The following is an 11,871-nucleotide window of genomic DNA, read 5'->3' as shown; positions in this document are numbered from 1 at the left end:
TGCAACCTTCTCCCCTAAACAGTATTGTACTTAAAAATAATGAAAAGTTTTGTGAAGACACTCTGGTGCCCATAAGGTTGCATGTTGCTTTTAGTGCATAGACGTAGACTATGTTTTTGTCAAGCACCATGACTAGGAAATCAACATTACACTCAAAGACAAAATGCACCTCATCAGCCCACATTACTAAGCACCTGAAACAATGGAGTTGCATTTGCCAATTGTCTCTATAGCAAGCCTGGTTGAAATGGGCATCCTGAAACAATGTAACAGTTGTCTTACGTTCACTGAAAACTGCCTACTCTTAAACCAGCAGGCACACTGTGTGAGTGATGTAGTTATACAATGTTACTGGAGACAAAGCTTAGAAAGCCACAATAAATGCCAAGATGGTCATCAGAATTGCACAACCCAACTCTAAACAAAGCACACACAACTCAGTCCAAACACATAGACCTAGATATGCCTAGGCTCTTAAAAGTAACCTACCTAAACTACAAAGGTCTGCTAAATGTAACCTAAGAAACAAGTACTGTTAGCAACCTCACAAACATACATAACAAGGAAACACTCATCACAAAACATACATCTGAGAGTCCCAGTGACTCATTTCAAAAGTGTATAAGGCAAACCTCCACACAATCCAATATCTTAGACATAGGTGACTCCATAGGAAGACACACTGATTCACCACTCACTGGGCTGTGCAAATAGAAAATCAGGGTCAGTTACCTACCAGGCACCAGGATTCGCTACATCATGCAAGCACTCGAGTACCTGTAGCACAAGTACACATATGACACAGTTATAGTACATGTGGATGTAAATGACTTGAGATGTACTGTACCTCCCTGGACTATATAAAGAAGGACATGATGGAGCGCCCAGAATATGTGTTTATGGTTGATATGAACCTAGTCTTGAGCAGTTTTTTATCTTCATCAAAAATGATGCCAACAGTATGAAAAAAATTCTTATCAGTTTCAACAATTGGCTTAGCTTTTGGAGTCATTCAAAGGAAGTACAATATATAACAGCCTGGGAGAGATGGTAGACAGTCCCAAATGCTTTGCCAAGGATGGCCAGGATTTCTAACTCCAAAAGATTTCATGTATTAGTTAAATCCTCATCCATGCCACAGTGCCTTTTTTAGGCAATATCACTCTTCTAAAGATTCCAACACAGCTAATTAGAATCCAGATAACCTTAAAGTATTGCTGCTTAATGCTAGGAGCCTTAGCAAAAACTCCACTCACTACAAGCACTCTTTAACCTGGAAAACATTTATTTAGGCATCAACACAAAGGTCTAGTCCAAACCCATTGAAAGCTCTCCATCAGTACAGGGTTTTATTATCTTTTACATGTTCAGGCCCACCACATTAGACAATAGTGCTAAAGGTGGTAGTGTCTTCCTAGAAAAAAAAATACTTCATCACAAAATTGTTAGACAAGGTAATGTCCTAGAACTGCTTCTTGTCCAATTTGCTATTAACAACATTTCTTGTCATATCAGAACTAACTATAGGACCCCTCTCTATGCCCGTCTTGGCCTACACCTCCTACCTAACTAGTATAGAGTCCCTATGTATTAAGCCAAATATCAGTGTTCTAGATACTTCAGCTACCCCTCCATAAACTAGGAGAATTATGCATCCTAAGACATGTATGCCCAGAGGTTTCTAAATTTCATCAATACAAACTCCCCTGGAATAGTTAGTGTGTACCTCAATTAAGGGTGATAAAATTCTGAACTCAGCCATTACTAATATGGGGTAGCTTTGCTCCCAAACAAATGTAACTTCCTTCCTGGTTAAACCAGACCACAAGTTAATCATGTTCACAGTAAGATGGAAACCCATAGCATCTTCCAATATTTTAGTATTCAGAGATTATGCAAAGTCTAATTTACTATAAATGTATGGTGACCTGACTAAATTTAAAATACTCTTCCTATCTTGATGACCCCACTGCTTATAAAAAATCCTTCACTATCAAATTCTGCACACATTTAAATAGCTGCATAGACACACACACACACACACACACACACACACACACACACACACACACACCATAAATAAATAAATAAATAAATAAATAAATAAATAAATAAATAAATAAACAAAGCAAACACATCAATCAATCAATCAGTCAATCAATCTGATTCTCAAGATGCCCAAAATGCTCTTAATAAACTAAACTAAACAAGGATCTTTAGACCCTGATAAAATAAGCCAAAGTCAGGCATGAAGTAAAAACAATCACTTGGATGAAGAATAACCATAAAGCCTTCATGAATTATGTTAAAAATCTCAGAAACAACAGCCAGCACTGCAGAGAGCTAACAATAAATTGTATCACTTACACAGACCCAGAGGATATAGCCAACCTACTAGCAGACATATTTTGCTCAAACTTCACCTCTTCATCCCTCCAATATTCTTAGATCAAATACCCACACCCACACCCTCTCCTAAAATATCTCAAGAACAAGTACTCAAGGTGCTATCTAAGGCTAAAGCAGCATGCCTGTGAAGATATATAAGATACCAGGGTGCTTACTGTTCAGCTTGACACATTATTCGTCTGATCTCCTACAGAAGGTATTCAGTATCAGTCTCCAATAAGGCTTTGTGCCAGATAAATGGAGGACAACAGCAGTTATTCTCTGGCACAAAAGTGGAGCTTCAATGGACGTGGGTAATTATAGACCCATATACCTGGCTAGTCTTACAAGTAAGGCTATAGAAATACTAATTATGTAATTAATAAATAAGGATATAGGTAACCTAGGGATTCTTGACCCAACTCAGTTCAGTTTAGCAAGCTTGTCCCTCATGGATAAATGGATAAGGGAGACACATAAACATCCCAACTTATCCTTTTTTGTTCCTTCTATAGGTTATTCATATACAAACTATAAGGGATAAAAACTACAATGGGAACATAAGACTAGGCTTCTTAAGATCCTCACAGTTTAGCAAGTACCTATGAACCCATGAACCTATAAAAAAGATATTCATCCATGGGGGGGGCAACAAGAGTGTTTTGTGGTATAGTAGGCATTCTGCTCCGTATAATAGCATTTATTAAGTAGATATATCAACTTAATAACTGATCATACTCCGCTGCAATGTCAAAAGCAAGCAAAAAGTCAATATCATCCCACTGGGCACTGTCCCTCCACCCATTTTTGCACACAACATCCCATATGTATAGTTTGGTTAATAGAAATGCTGATGAGTTGTCGAAATCCCAGAACTCATTACTGTAAGTCAGTAACCATGCTTGTAGAAAAGCAGTTTGTCTCTTTAAGACAAATCATGACGTAAGCCCCTCTTTCTGAAGCTCAGTGTGGAGTAAAGCAGAGACTTTACCTAAAAGTTCAAGATTCATGGAGTTTGACAGCCCAGCCAAGGCTTATTCTGGATGTGCAGTTAGATCACCTCAGTTGAAGATGTTTATGTTGTTTGATGAAGTTGTAAGGAAGGCCTAGTAGGACACACAGCTGTAATCATAAGAAAAAAACAGAAAAAAAATGTGGGTTGATTTTTTTTGACTGTTGATATGGACAGTAAACTATTATAAAAAGATACTGTAGAAAGTTGAGCGGGATATTTTTTCCATTTTATTCTATTGGACAATAAACTTGCATTTTATTTAACTTTTCCAGTGCTGAATCTGAAAATGGTGCATCTGTATCACTGTTTTCTCCTGTTTTTCCCTGGTTAACAAATTAAATTAAGATGAAATAATAATTTATGCATTCTCCGTGTTTCAGAAATTGCAATATGCATACAGGTATACTGAATTTATTGCATATTTTTTAAGTTTTGAATTATAATTTGAATTAGATTTTTTTCTGGTTTGAAAATATTTAGTTTTCTAAAATTTATATTTTTATTGGAGAAATTAAAATGTGTCATTTGACAAGAAAGTTTATTCAAGGCACATCTGTGTTCAAATTTCAGCAATACTGGTCTGATGTTTTTTTTTTTTTTTGCCAGTTTGTGAAGACGTAATAAAGTGTTTTTATAATATATGGTCATGAGTACTGGTGTCTCTTGTGCTGCTGGATGACACATTTCTCACAACTATCTAAGAATAATGTTTCTTGCAACCAAATATCGCTGATACCATCTGAAAACCTACTCATGTGACCCCAGATACATATCCATCCTACACTTACACTTCCTTATCCCTCTCTTCTTCCCCCCTTTGTTTAATCCCTTGGTCATTAGCAAAGATCATTCCACCTATCCTATCCTCCCTAATTTAATACTACAGCTGCTGAGAACTTTCCACTCCACAGTCTCCCCTCACTTACTCCTAAATCCTCCTCCTAACCTCAATAACTCCTCTCCATAGTCTGATACTCATTCTACCCTTTTGTTCTCTTCTGTAACAGTGTCTTGCAGTTCACTACTCCTTACATCTTTAAATGCCTCAGTCTTCCACCCCACAATGATCTTCCTCTTAAGCATTCTTACCACAAGGTGTAATTTCACTCTCATCTTTGGTGTCTACTTTTCTCTGCTTAGATCTATTCTAGACTCACAAAGGAGCCAGTTCTGCTCAACTTCTTTACCATACATCTTCCCACAGAACTCTATTAGAGACCACCATAGTTTTCTTACACACCCACAATCTCACATTTGCTTATAATCTATTGCCTGCCAGCATCACCAGCAATTTGATTTTGTGCTCCATCCTTTCTACCACACTCTTTTTGGAGTCCTGGACCTCTTTTGATGATCCTCTCATGGAGATCATGTGCAAGACATTCCAGTCTCCTTTTCTTCAAAATCTTCTAACCCTGTTCTTATGAAGAAGTTAAAAATGTTAGCGGGGACACTTTTGTTGTAATTAGGGAGTTGTACAAGCTAAATATGTATTGCACTGAGATGTAAGTAAAGAATATAACAGAAAATAGTTGACATTGGGAAGGATACCGATGATACATGCAAATAAAAAGATATAGGATAGGAACACCTTTATCTAATTCTATGAGGGGTTATTTAAGTGGGTTGTATTCTGGAAAGGAATTGCAATTGTAATTTGCTGTGGAAGAGGGGGATAAACTAACACAACACAAGATATTTCTGGATGCATATATTTGTAACTATAAAAGAAGAAGGTGGATGTGTTACATAGCTGCCCCAATGAATTCTACAAAAGGATACAACTTTAACCCACATTTTTGTTGAGGTTTTTAATGTTATAGGAACACCTTTAGCTATCCCTTCAATGTATAAGACTGAGCCTGTCTTTCATGCTTCTTAAAGGCAAAGTGGATCCCCAAAGATACTTGGAATTATAGTGTTAACTTATTGATTAATACTGATGTAGAGATGATGACAAAGATGGTAGAACATCATTCAGGCCAAGTTTTCTCACAGATAATTCAGATGGTTTTCAATTGTTTCAATGGCTTATGTTCTTAAAGAGCTTTGAATGAGAAGTTCAGATGAGGAATAGTCCTTTTTGACATCAAAAATCATTTGGTGCCAAGTAATTCTCATTTAAGTTATTATGTATTGAAAGGAATGAGGTTTGAAGAAGTTTTTTTTTTATCTTGGTGTGAAGTATGTACAACTCTCCCTCATTTGATTTGCTCATAAATGAAATGATAATACAGGATGTATCTGTAAGACTTGGTACCACACAGAGGTATCCTATAACCCCAAGATTAATCATGATAGTAATAAAAGTGGTGGGGTTAAAGTCCCAAATTATATAAATAATTTGAAGACTAAGGGAAAAGGAAAATCTTTTTTCAGCTCTCAGCACGATTGCATTCTGGTTGCAGACAGCACTGGTGGCAAACTTCAAGAAGTCATGATTATCTTCAAGGAGATTTAAGGTACTTCAAGGCTTTCTTGTATTTGCAGTAAAATTATCCCCACATTTTGGAGTCAATTTAGCAGATTTAATAAGTATATTTCCCTAAATATATAGAGCTAGGTTGTAGTACCTCATTATAGAACAGACAATCAACAAATCTTGTTGATCTCAGAGTTAGAATTCAGTCACTTTTAAGAAAAGGAAAGAACAGGGTAAATTCTCTTAGAGGTCATATCAATGCAATCAGGGTTATGATGATGCCTCTGGTTATACATCTCAGTTGTCAGTTTCCATTATGTTTGAATGTACTCAAATAAGAGAGTATTCCAAATGAAATTGAGTCATATGCAAAGGGAGATCAAGGGTCAAGAACAGCAAAATCTAGACTTTATGTCCCCACTAAGCTGAGTGGAGGCTAAACCGGATCTAGCACTAGGCAACTTAGGCAGTTGTCTAGGGCCCACTGGATGCAAGGTGGCAAGGCCCTGGCTGGAGCAACTGCCACATCTTTTAATTAAACAATTAAAAAATAAATTTACTTTCTTTAAAGACACACTGCATCCATGTAATTTCTTCTTTAAAGATGTACTATGTATCTGTGTGTGCATCTTTAATACAATGCACAGACAGATGCAGATTTAAATGTTTTCATGCTGGATTTAAATGAGGAACTGCTACAGAACTTGCTGTCATAAAAGAGGCAGCCATTCTTAGTGTGTGTGTGTGTGTGTGTGTGTGTGTGTGTGTGTGTGTGTGTGTGTGTGTGTGTGTGTGTGTGTGTATGTGTGTGTGTGTGTTAACTTGCACAGGCTCAAACCCTGTGTACCTTGGTTACAGGAGACAAGAGCCTCCAACACCAGATGACTCACTTAGTCAACAGGGGTGCACTTTCAAGGAATGTGAGCTTCAAGGAAGAGAAGTTTACTGCTGCTTATGCTAAGTCTGCTATAAATGTATAACTGTTTTGTTTAACAAACAGCTGTCAGTGTTTGTGCCATAAAATTTGAAAGCAGTGTTAGTAGCACAACAGGCAGCATACTTATGTATGGTGTAGAAGGCTGTAGGCTCTACTCCCCCACCACGTAGATGGATTGCTCGAACTATGGTGCATTTTAAGGGGGGATGGGGGTGCAGCGCTCCTGAGTATACCAAACTTTGGATGATATGCCTAGTAGTAACTATGAACCTGATGTCAGTTTGTCAGCCATTCTCAACTGCAATATTACCAACTTACCAATTTTTAATCTAACATCAGCAATTTATTCTTCAAGGGTACATGAAACACTGAAATGTAAAGTTGTTTGCCAGATGCAACCTCTTCATTAGCTATAGAGCTCTACAATGTGGAATTATTCAGATGACTTTTACTTCTGCAGAGATTGTGCATATTGACTGATAGTAGTGGATTGTAATTAGAGAAGTCTGAGTGACCTTTTATGGTTACAATGTTCAGAAATGGGGAGTTTTGACATTATTGCCTCATACATTTTGTTTCATTGCTTACTTGAACAATGGTCGTAACTACAAAAGTAAAACACACTCTAACAATTGGTTCTGTATTATACAAGAAATGCAGTTTAATACCATCAGGAAGATGGATCAAAGAACACATGCATGTCTGCATGGGCCTAAATATGTGTGTAAGGGGCCTACGGTTTGCAAACAGCCCAAAGATAAACGTAATCATCCACTGGTCAGATTCATTTTCTTTGAATGAGGGTTTCAATGAATGTGAGTTTCAAGGGCAGAAAAGTTTTCTGTTGTTAATGCTAAGTCTGTTTTCTTTGTGAGACTGTATTGTTATGTTTAGCAAATGGCTGTCAGTAAAATAAATCCATGACCAGTAATCCACACTCATATACAGGATTTTAATTAAATTGCATAAAAACAACTAACATTACTGTCAGTGTATTTGGTTAAGTGCTTTCATCGTAGAGACGTCCTCAGAACCATTGAATAAATTACATTGACACTCCAAACCAATAAAAATAGCAGATAAAACACACGCTTAAACAATAGACCAATCACAAACAATAAAATTCTTACATTCACCAATCTTGAAAACTAAAAAATTAAGCAATGAAAATTTGGTAATGTTAGTCACAGAAAAATGTCAGCAAGATTTGACTTCCAATGAAATAAAGAACTTAAACACACCCCCAAGAAGTGTACCAATCAGTTAAAATGCTTTCAGAAATAGGACCAATTAGAAACCATCACAATGTACATACCCGAACACTATACTTTCATAACTAATGAACCTAAAAAAACATTCATTGTCAAATGAGCAAATAAAAGCAAATGGATATCATTTTTGTGCTATAAATTTTGAAATAAAAGTTTTAAATTAAACCCAAATATCTGTAATCTATGTAGAAGTAAAGAAGAAAATTGTATGGACACTGACATCTTTGAACAGTATTTATGGTAACTGGGGAGAAACAGCCAACTAATGGGATAGTGGAATGGCTGGGGTGGGGACAATCCATTACCCTGCCTAGGGCCCCATTTCACCATGATTAGCTCTGGTGGTGGGACCTGCCATATTTACCAATATATGCTATTGCTTTCAGTGCTTCATACTGGACATGTATGCAAGAAGAAGGGAAGGGTTAAACAGACTTTTTGATATGACTGAGTTAGATTATAGTAGTTAGATTATTGGGTATAGGCTACATGAGTGTTAGATGGGTTTGCTTTAATGGGAAGAATGGCAGTCAGTTGATTTACAAAATAAGATCATTTGGTATCACTCAACTAGATTACAGTTGTGAATTTCAAGTGCTATCCAAACACAGAAAAATAACAGTGTCACTGAATGTCCTCAAACTGATCTGTTTACATGTTTCTGGTGACAGCAGCTTGAATGTAGAGCTAACTCAGAAAGTACATGGCATATGCAGAGTAATAAGTCACAAAATGTTAATATTGAAAGGCTCAAGACTATATGAGAATTCCAAAGGAAATCTAGTTGAGAACTTCCAGCATCATTAGTAATAACACAGACTAGGTGGAAGAGTGCTTTTTTTAGGTGTGGTCACTCTATCTAGCCATCCAGATGACACATTCCAGGGAATATAATACTAACATGGCACCGTTAAATGCAAAGAGCTTAAACAAGCCTTCATGACTCTTGATAAATACATATTTGTCTAATTATAGAAACATGTTTTTAATACAGTGACCCCCCCCCCGCCCGATATACCCGGTTTTAATGCCTACCTTTCACATAGATCCTCCATTGAAGGGCCTGTGCTACTGCTGGAGAAGTATATGTATTTATCTAAAAACCCCATTACCTTAAAAAGTATTAAACAAGTCAATGATCTAGAATGTTTTTACATTGTGGCATCTATTGGTAAGTCCACATATTGTCAACCCCATTACTTTGCAAATGATTAAACAAGCTAATGATCTAGAACCTTTTTACATTGTGGTATATATTGGTAAGTCCACATATTGGCAACCCCATTACTTTGCAAATGATTAAACAAGCTAATGATCTAGAACCTCACCATCTCTGGACAAATTCACTTATCACATCATTATCAACTTCAGATCCCCCACTTTTACCTCCACAGCCCACAATGCCTACCTTACTAGACTACACTCTCTAACTATTAAAATATAATGGAACTTCAGAGGAATCATTAACCCAAGGTGTCATCTGCTTGAGTTGCTGGTAGCAATGGTGGATGTAAAATATCCCACAGCAGCTATCAGAAAGAGTAGGGGAAGTTTCCTGATACCCTGGACAAATTTTCTCTAGCAATATAAATGCCACTTTTGGTTTCCCATAAAAGGAGGTCACTAGCTTAGTGGGACTAATTTGGTTAATAAAGGATACATAAATAAATAATAAATAAAACTATTCTGGGAGATATTAATTACCCATCAATAACTCTGAGAACATTTTCTAATATCAACAAGCATACATGAGGATTCCTGAACTATGTCAATGCAAAGTTTCTTGAACAGTTAGCACACCCTCTACCAGAGGCACAGATTTACTTAACTTCTTATAAATATAGCTCCAGTATGCTCCAAACACTGTTTCCTCATCACTGGTGAATATAGACCACAGTGATACAATATTTGTCTTAACAACACAACCCCAGACATGCTCAAATTCTACTGTTTTTGGGAACTACTCCAAGGTTAACTTTCTACAACTAGTTGGTAAAATAAGGAGTTTTAGTTGCATTCTATGCCAAGATGAGCCCATAGTCAAAACAGTCACTTAACACCACTAATTTATATTCTCACCTGAAATGTTTAGTCTTTGGCTGCTGCACTTGAAGTCAGTGTTTTGTGGAGTATATAAATATCCACTTTGTAAAAACTATTCATAATGAACAAACATTTTTTTCAAAATGGGTGCAAGCATAATTAGTATAGAATCTTTTCCATGTTTTTTAGATACTGACATGAATGAAACTGAGCAGAGAAATCATATTTCCTGTTGTTCCAACATGTCTTAAAATTATCTACTATTTTCTTAATGTGTAAATCCATGCTCTGTTGTACATATACCACTTTGCTAAGCTTTTCATGTGATTGAACACACAATGACAATTGCTTAATTATGACAACATCAACTGTTTAGCTTGTGGGGGAATTGCCTCTCGGCATCACATTCAAGATTCTCAAGATGTTGTATTGTACACTGGTTTACTTAAAGCTGGATATGATGGGTCAGCACAGTGGTGCACTGGTTGTACACTGGTTTACTTAAAGCTTGATATGATAGGTCAGTACAGTGGTGCACTGGTTGTACACTGGTTTACTTAAAGCTGGATATGATGGGTCAGCACAGTGGTGCACTGGTTGTACACTGGTTTACTTAAAGCTGGATATGATGGGCCAGCACAGTGGTGCACTGGTTGTACACTGGTTTACTTAACACTTGATATGATAGGTCAGTACAGTGGTGCACTGGTTGTACACTGGTTTACTTAAAGCTGGATATGATTAGTCAGCACAGTGGTGCACTGGTTGTACACTGGTTTACTTAAATCTGGATATGATAGGTTAGTACAGTGGTGCACTGGTTGTACACTGGTTTACTTAAAGCTTGATATGATAGGTCAGTACAGTTGTGCACTGGTTGTACACTGGTTTACTTAAACCTGGATATGATGGGTCAGCACAGTGGTGCACTGGTTGTACACTGGTTTACTTAAAGCTGGATATGATGGGCCAGCATAGTGGTGCACTGGTTGTACACTGGTTTACTTAACGCTTGATATGATAGGTCAGTACAGTGGTGCACTGGTTGTACACTGGTTCACTTAAAGCTGGATATGATTAGTCAGCACAGTGGTGCACTGGTTGTACACTGGTTTACTTAAAGCTGGATATGATGGGCCAGCATAGTGGTGCACTTGTTGTACACTGGTTTACTTAACGCTTGATATGATAGGTCAGTACAGTGGTGCACTGGTTGTACACTGGTTCACTTAAAGCTGGATATGATTAGTCAGCACAGTGGTGCACTGGTTGTACACTGGTTTACTTAAATCTGGATATGATAGATTAGTACAGTGGTGCACTGGTTGTACACTAGTTTACTTAAAGCTGGATATGATGGGTCAGCACAGTGGTGCACTGGTTGTACACTGGTTTACTTAAAGCTGGATATGATGGGTCAGCACAGTGGTGCACTGGTTGTACACTGGTTTACTTAAAGCTGAATATGATGGGTCAGCACAGTGGTGCACTGGTAAGCAATGCTGCTTAACAACATTTGGTTCTCCAGTTTGGTTCTTCACAGGTTTACCTCCAGTATGGAGTCTGTAGCTGCTCTCTGTATCTGTGTGGGTCTTTTGCTGAGTTCACATTTCTTTTCACATCCCAAAAGTGTATCTCAGGTGAACTGACAATCCTATAACTTACCTAAAAATGTGCATGCAGTATGGGAATGAATGTATGAAGGCATCTTGCAGTGATCTGATGTTCTGTTCAGGATAAGCTTATATCACTTTTGCCTGCTTAGTGGTGGGATAGGCTTCAGCTCCCACAGAAC

This window comes from Protopterus annectens, chromosome 1.part0 (assembly GCF_019279795.1).
Source record: "Protopterus annectens isolate FY-2018-M chromosome 1.part0, PAN1.0, whole genome shotgun sequence".
NCBI classification, from domain to species: Eukaryota; Metazoa; Chordata; order Ceratodontiformes; family Protopteridae; genus Protopterus; species Protopterus annectens.
This window is presented reverse-complemented; position numbering follows the sequence as displayed.